The following is an 8,530-nucleotide window of genomic DNA, read 5'->3' on the forward strand; positions in this document are numbered from 1 at the left end:
CATAATTAGCGGGACGCGGCTTGCCACGGAGCGAACGCGAGCATCCCGAGCGAGAGGCGCTAGCATCGGTTCCGTTTGGACCCGGACTGGTCTCGGCCAGAAAGCTCGTTACAACCAAATTAAAGTCTTCCCCGCCCCTCTCTGCTTTTCCTAGCAACCTGGAACGATCGCCGATCTCTATCTGGAGCGAACAAGATCCATCGGAGCGATCCCTTTGATGCCGCAACCTGTTCCGACGCCTTGGCGGCCGTGTTATCGCGTCATGTAACTCCCGTAGATCATGTGATAGTGATCAGTCGAGCCCGCAAACGCCCGGTCCTACTCCTCCCTTCAACCAGCGTCATTTCTCTTTAAAAAAAAAACAAAACCGCCCGATCCACCGATCGAGTGGCCGGGATCATGTCCGTTGTGCCCGTTTGACAAATGCAGCTCGACACCACGGGACGTCCCAACGATCGTGCGGTGTTGGAGCGGCACCACCTTGACGCCTTCGCCGGACATCCCGCGTCACGCCAGCGCTCAATCTTTCTCGCACGATCTCCGATCTTCGATCTCGCGGGCTCGTGCGCGCACACGCTCCCCTTGTCTGTGCTCGAAGCTAATAACACAATTTGACCGTTTTTAATTGGCATTAAATGAGTTGAAATTTTTCATAAAACTGCCGATTCTGGCATTGGCCAACCGCCGGCCCTCCTTATTCGGGATCTGGTTCGGGCTCTTGCTGTGGCGACACCGGTCAGTGCGAAGCCGGTTCTGGGCCCCGCTCTGGCCCCAGTCCTTGTTTTTGATTATTGGTTTAGCGGGCGAGGCCATTGGGGCGGCCTTTGTTGGACTGGTTGGTTGGCCGTTTCGGCGTCATGGCTTCCAGCTGTGGCACCGATGAGCCATTCCGCTGGCGGCTTCCTGTGGTGCTAACGAATTGTCCTCCCGCCGGGTGAGATCGTTTTATGGTTGGCACCGCGTGACCGTGAGCTCTGTTTGTTTTTTTGCGTACAACAATCGGGACAAGGCATCCAACAGCCTGACACTCTGCACTTCCGCCACGCTCAATCGGGTAGCTAGAGTGCCGATAGTCGTGGCTAGCGTCAAAGTGCCTAAAACACTAGAACAAAGACGAGCGTGGACAACGGCGACCACTTCATCTCGCGCCACAGTGCCGCAGCGCATCGGCGGCTTCTGCACCAGATATTCCTGATCCACCGCGAGAACCAGCGGGAGACCGCGCCCGCTCCACAATCGCGACCATAAACCGACGGCGACGACGACGACGACGACGAGGACGAGGATAACAATCATCGATCGACCGCGGTCAATGGGTGTAAAATGATTTTTAATGAGCATTTGAATGCGGAACCCAGCCACGAAGACGACGACGACACCGCGCCATGCCGATCATTAGCTTTCTGTTTCAAACTCAAAAAAAAAAACTTACTCTGCTGATCCAGCTTCCAATTCGCTCGACTGGATTTCTACTCTCTTTATGGCTCGCAGCACCTTCGAAAGGTGTGCTCTGCTCTGCATTTTTTTTTTTGTTGAAGCCTGCAGCTGCCATTTGCTTTCGCCATTCTGTGGTGGACCGTGGATAAGCTACATGGTTCGGTTCCTCAACCCCCAAAAAAAATAATCCACCCCCTCACTCATCCAGGGGCCACTTTATGGTACGGCTAACCGGTGGAGCAGTAAATTTGATCGCTTGTTAGCGCGGTCGATAATGAAATACTGAATGGTCGCGGTACCGGTATGCAGCATCGCCATCGTTTATTCGGTTATCCGCTGATACGGATGGCTCCTGGGTGTGGGTGACACTCACTTGCATTCGGCAGAGAATGCCAGTCACCATGGGATTGCAATTCAAGTGTTTGGAAATCTTTTTCGGGCAAGCAAACGAACACAAACAGAGAATTACAGAAAATCTATACAATTTATCTTAAGAAAGATTCAGAAGAATTAACAGTCCGGAGGTAAAAGATTCATAAAGAGTAGAAATTTGAAAAAAAAATCGATGGCATCGATGTAGCAGCTCAGAACTCCAAGAAAAGAGAAAAACTTAAGAGATAATGTCATTTCAGTATCCTTTAAACCTAGATTTTAGCAATCATAATTACTTTTCTCTTTCTTTTCGGACTAAAACCTCTCTCAAATGTTGAAAATCATCGTCTCCCGGTCCGCCGTATGCTGAAAAAATCGATAAACGACGTCGTTTCCATGTTGCTCTGTTCATAGCGCCACTTACCTTGAGCCACCCGAAGCAACTACACGCTGACGTACTTCCGGTGTGCCACATTAGCGCGGTAAATGCGAATGAAAATGCAATTTACGATTAGCTCTGCTGGTGCATCCAAGGTGAACGCAAAAGACGGAGACAGGAGTGCACCGAGCAGACCAGCAGAAGGGCGGAACGACGCGATTCCCGGGATATCCCTGAACTTGAACGAACGTTTCCCTCTTTCTTTTGCGCAGTCTCGGGAGCGGTCCCTAGCATCAGCAGCAGCAACAGGTAGCAATGACCTTGACCATCCAGTGCGACGGTGCCCCAAGGATGTGAGTAGCTTGCGAGGTCCTCGAAGGGGTAAAGCGGGATACCGCGCACACAAACACCCAAAGCACGGTGCACGGTGGTAGCTAAAATCGATATTTCATTCTTCAAAACAGGGCCACCGGATGACTTTCTCCATCTTTCAGCAGTGTGGCGTGGTGGTCCGAACAGATAGGGGAAGTTGTATCGTTCTAGCGACGCGCCGCTTCCCGGGCAACCATATTCTATTGACGTCATTACCATCGCCGCGGGTTTACTGATGCCATCGTGGCGTGTCCAGGCCAGGCACGCACACAGCATAGACCGTCGTGTGGCGCGCGACAAAGCGAAACCGAAACCACAACCAATACCACGGAGAGGGATTTTTATGAATGAACCCACACGGTCTACGGTCACGGTTTGACTTCGCATGGCGTGTGTAGAGTCCGCTACCCTCCGGTCCGGTCTAGCTCCTTCCTCCCAGAGTTTCGTCCTGTGAACACGCTATTCCCACAACGCACCAACACACAGCAAAGCATTGCCGGGAGTTTGCACTTGACATGACCAAAAACCCTGACCATGATGACGCCCAAGGACACTCGTCGTCGCTGTACTCGGTGCTCCACCTGAAGCGCTTCTTGCGGAACCGTTTAGTGGAAAATGCGGATGCAATTTCCCAATCGCCGCTTCATCCCTTATCGCTGCTCTCACATGGACATCATGTGCGCTGTCGCATTGACGTCATCCGGATTGAGGCCCAGGACTTGTCACGTTACCTGCCTTAGCCGGTTGTTGGCTCACAACAGGAAATCCGGACCAATAAATCGTTCACTTCAGCCCGAGTGGCCATCGTGTGCGCTGAACGTGAGCTGCCCGGGATGGTTGACACTGTTTGCTTCTTCTCCTCGGGGCTCCACTCCCGAACTTGCTCATTCGCGGTCTGCTCCGAATGCACGTGACCTATCCTCCACTCGACTCCGGTTTCGTCTGACGAAATCAAATTAATCCCAGGCATGCGAATGCTGCTGTCGAATGAGACCGAACGGCACCGTGTGGTGGTTGTGGAAATGTAATTTATATAATTGACTCCAAGATATTAATAGTTCGCGGCACGGCACAGTACACGCCATAGTCACCGGCACCATCGTCATCATCCGCTTCGGTGGGATTCAGTTCGGTGCTTTGAAGCCGAACCCAAAATAGCAACAATGTGACGGTGACGATCATGACGATAAACCAACAAAATGCTGCCGTCATTACACGTTGCTTCACGTGTGTATGCGTGTATTTTTGGGGCTAGATACTAGATGCTGGCGAATCAATGAGATGAACCTGCGGGGGTCGTCCGAACTTTCTAGGCACGTTTCATTTAGAACAAGAGAAACAGAACAGCTCGGCTTTGAGTTAAGTTCGGTAAAGTGCTTCCGGGAAGCTGTGGGTAGGCAAAGTTTCGACGAAAAGGCACTCGAATGGAAAACATCAACAGCCAATCAATCAAGGTACTCGCCGTACTCTGGGTTGTATTGATTTTTCGCGGATGGTTTGCCTACGTTAATTATGTTTTTCCCATTCATGCACGCTCGCATCGGGCGAACTGGTGCTCTTTAATGGTCGTTACGCTGTTCTATAACGCTAGCTTGTTTGATACGTTCGAGTGACTTTGAGTGATGGAAACAAGGGACTTGAAGTGCGGGCAGAGCAATGTTACTAATTTTCATTTCTTAATCTTTGGGTATTACATCCCGATTACTTCGAAGGATGGGAAATTTTTAGGAAAGCGACATGATTAATCAGAATATTCTACGAATATTAAGGTATCGGCACACTAATGCCATTCGGATTGACAATCCTCCTCAATAAACCATACTTTGACTAAATCAATAAGCATCCCACTGTCTGTAGTGGCTAAAAGTCTACAACTTTCACAATCTATGGCGAATGCGATGAATAAAAAATGAAAAACTGCTTTAAAATTCTAAAAAGTCAGTTTTTCTAGCTGTTTTTTGGAAATTGACAGACAAAATACTTGGTAGTAGATAGCTCATTCATCTATAATCTTAATCGTTTATTTGCCTATAAAATCGAACTAGGGTCTTTTGATAGGAGTCTTATTTGATTAAGAAGCCTTTAATTCGTAACCTTCTAGTTCTAACGAAATTTCGTTAACAGTCCAATATTGAAGGATTACGTAACAACAATCCTAGACTCTTGGATACTTAGCTAATTACTTGCAATTCTGTTTAGCTTATCAAAGTGAATTAATGTATAACGGACTTTTAATCAGTTTGTGCTCCTAAGCACACCACAAAATAAGAAATAAGATGACTCACTGCGACATAACCCAGAAGGCTTCCCGTCTGGAAGCTTTCATTTCCAGCAACCCGAACGGCGGCATTCGCGTCGCTGTGTACACGAGAATCGAAACCACGCCATCGAGAGTGTTTGACCCACACGACACACACGCTCTGCATTTTATGGCGATAGTGTATTAAATAATGCATCAGCGAAATGATTTATCGGCATTTTTATAACAAATAGTCCCCCACCGAGGGAGGTGCGGCAGGGACCGAAGGGAGTCCGTGGAGCGGACACCTTCCCTTCCCTTTCGGGACCGGGGAAATGAGCCCGGACTCATCGGACCATCTGGTCGAAGGAGGAGCGCCTCCGGATGGAGTGTCACACTTTTATGACGGTTGTTAACATTCGTTTATATCTGCCCCTCGCTTCTCCTCTCGCCACCAAAACCAATTTACATCTTCTGTGGCCCTGCGCCGGGGAAACCTGTTCCCAAGTCCGCTTTTCAAGTGCCACCAGAAGCGCTTGATCGAAGCGTGACCGAAAGAGGCTGCTGGACCTATCTCTAGCCAGTTTAAAATCGCTTAAAGGAAGCAAACCGTTACCGAAAGTCGTAGTGTATCCACGTGGCCGGCCGGCCACGAACCACGTAATTGACACACGAAGCGCATGTCGCGCGTCCCCGGGGGACCAGGGTTATTAAGCCAAACTTGTGGGAGATGCACGGAGTCAGGGATCTCGATCGATCGATCGATCGCTCCACCAGCAGTCAAACGGCACGAAATGCAACGAAAATTAGTTGTCCAGCTTGGTATCAGGCTGGACGTCTAGCTGCTCTCCCCGCGAGCCCCCGGCCACTAATCCATCTTACGCGAAGCTCACAACCGCCCCAACGACGGACCACGATGATCATCTTCGAGCTCCAGGCCTGGGAGAGACAAAAACCCGTTCCCGCGCCGACGGCTGTCTCCAATTCGATCGTTACCTCACCCAACCCTCGCTGGCCAGCCCTGATGGTCAACCGAAAAAGATTGAACAGTTCGTTATGAATATTGACAGTTTGATAGATTCACGAAACGAAACGCGCGGGCTACAAAGTTGTCACGGACCTGTGCCACCGTGCCGGTCCTGGCCACTGTCACTGCCACTGCATCATCTGCTGATGCTGCTGCTGATGCCATTGGTGGTTTGTTTTCTCCCATTTTTTAATGATCACTGGCTCAGCGACGCGACAAAACTGCAGATGCAGAACTCGAACTCATATCGACCGCGCACCAACCAACTCCCGGGACCGTGACCGGGACCGGGACCGGGCCCCGGGTAACTGCTAGCCTTCGGGAATGATTTATAGTTGCCCGGGAAATACACTCCATCGAGGCCGATCCGGTGCCAGATTAGAATACATTGTCTCCTCTCCCGGCCATCTCGGAGGCCGCTCCTTGGGCACCGGTGCATTCCAGCCGGACAGACGATTCCGATCGTCTGTTCGTTCGTTCAATTATGCAAAGCCACTCCGTTACGCTTGACCTTGGCGTGGCGCAAAATTAATGAGCAGCCCGGCGTATCGCGGCAGCAGCAGCAGCACGCGTCGAGATAAGGATGACCGAGAATGGAGTGTCTTCATGTGTTATGCTCGCTCCTCTCCTCTTCGTGTAACTCGTGCTGATCGAAAAGGAATCCTTTTCTTCTATTTTGAGTGTCGCAGTTACTTAGCGGACTCTTATACGTCTGCTGACTAATGCCGAGTGCGATGTCCGATAAAATGAACGAAGAATCCTGGTCCGCGTGCAAGTTCCCCAGCTTGTCGTGGCACCACAGCAATCACAGCATTGATTAGGCCCGCCACGACACGTTGACATGTGCCAGGGTGTGCGTACGGTATCAGATAAAGCTTTCTAATGCTCTTGTCCAGCATGTAATCCTCCATCCCCTGGGTTCCCGGTCTCGTGGTCAATCATTCGGCCAATCCACCGCTAGAAAACAGGACGAACAACCACGGCCAGTTCAGGTGTCTGCGGTAGGAAATTAATTAAAATTTTTCATCAACCCAACGCGACGCCCTAGAGCGGATCGAGCGCGCGTCCACTGACAGAAGCGCGATGGAGGTTCGCCGGAGATGGCGCACGCGGCCGCGCGACCACGCGGTGTGAAATGTGAGCCCAGAGACACACAGAGCCGGGACAGGACAGGAACGCAAGGGCCCAAAACGATGCTCGAAACGATGATGATTGATGCCTTTCAAAACGATCCACCACGGTTCGTGCTAATTAGCGTCAGCTCCACTCCACTCCTCGAGGGGGTACGGTCCGATAGTTTTAACCGTTTTTCGGGGCGACCACAGAACCGGATCAGAACGAGGGAAAGGAGTGAACGGAGCAAGAAGGAAGAGGGGCACACAGAGTCCGTCAAACGGACGACTTTACCCAAATCAATCCCGCGCTTATGGTACCACCGTACCGTTGGAGCTGGATGCCTGAAGGCCGTCCAGAGCCGAACGCGGTACCAGTGAACCTCCACACCTGACCAATTGGTTGCGTGCGTGCCGTGGCCAGAGTGACGGTGTTACTGGATGTTGGATACTGGCTGTACCTCGCTCCAGGCTGGATTGATGTTTGCTCTCGAGGTTGTGGCTTTGCTTTTGAGGTTGTGTGCGGTTAGAAGGGCGGTTTTGGGGAATAACCATCCCCAATGCGCGCGAACACAAACACAGACAGGCACTAACTGGCTGTGGGAACTGACAAACGAGTCCATTAGACGCACGCTCGTTCCGGAGGAACATCAAGCAGCATCAGCAGCAGCACCATCACGTCGTCTGCGTCGTCCGCTCGTCATCGTCATCGCCTTCGCCTACTTCCCGAGGTCCCGGGGCCCAAGACCAAGGTAATTATTCACCCGGAGGGATCCCGGAGGTTGTTGAAATATCATAATTGCGATAATTGATTGATTGATTCTCTAATGAGTATTTTAAGATCTTTATCCTTATGGTGGGAAGAAGCGTACAAATGGGAGGGAGGAGCGTACCACCGACCCTAATCGATCGTGCGCTCGCACAACTCGACCGGCCGACAAACCGAGAAATGTAACACATTTCGCGAGACCGCGCACTGCACTCGAAGCTGCACGCCAAGAGCACGCGAGATTATGATCTTCCTGACTGATCGCGCCAATCTCGACACTTTTGTCGATTGTACGCCGAGGTAAACGAATTGCAGCAGCATCAGCAGCAGCAGGAGCAACAGTTGCAGCTGCATTTCACTAATTGGAAGCATTACGCTGCACTTTCGATCGCTAGAGAGCGAAAGAACAAAAAAAAACTCTGCGATCATGAGGTACCAGTAGCTCTGCGACTGCAAGCTTCCAATGCCAATGGCCCCGTTCATACGTACAGGAAACGAGCAGCTCCAGCAGCAAAGCATAAGCTACCACGCCCCCTACCAGGGCTTACCAAAAGGTGCGAGCGATCCTAAGCGAGCGAGCGAGCGAGCGATCGATCGAAAGATCGTTCCGAGCCGATAAGGCCCCCCTCATTCAACGAAGGTGTTGATCCGCGATCCGCGAATGATTAAGATTCCGGGAGCACGATAATGGAGGGCACGCACGGAAGGGTCCTGATGGAAGTCAAGTCAAGATTCGGACGGACAACGATTCGATTCGATGGCAGATCGATCGGATCGTAACGGACGGATGGACGGCTGCTGACTCATCGGTACGAAAGAGCTG

The sequence above is a fragment of the Anopheles aquasalis genome, chromosome 2 (genome assembly GCF_943734665.1).
Source record: "Anopheles aquasalis chromosome 2, idAnoAquaMG_Q_19, whole genome shotgun sequence".
NCBI lineage: Eukaryota > Metazoa > Arthropoda > Insecta > Diptera > Culicidae > Anopheles > Anopheles aquasalis.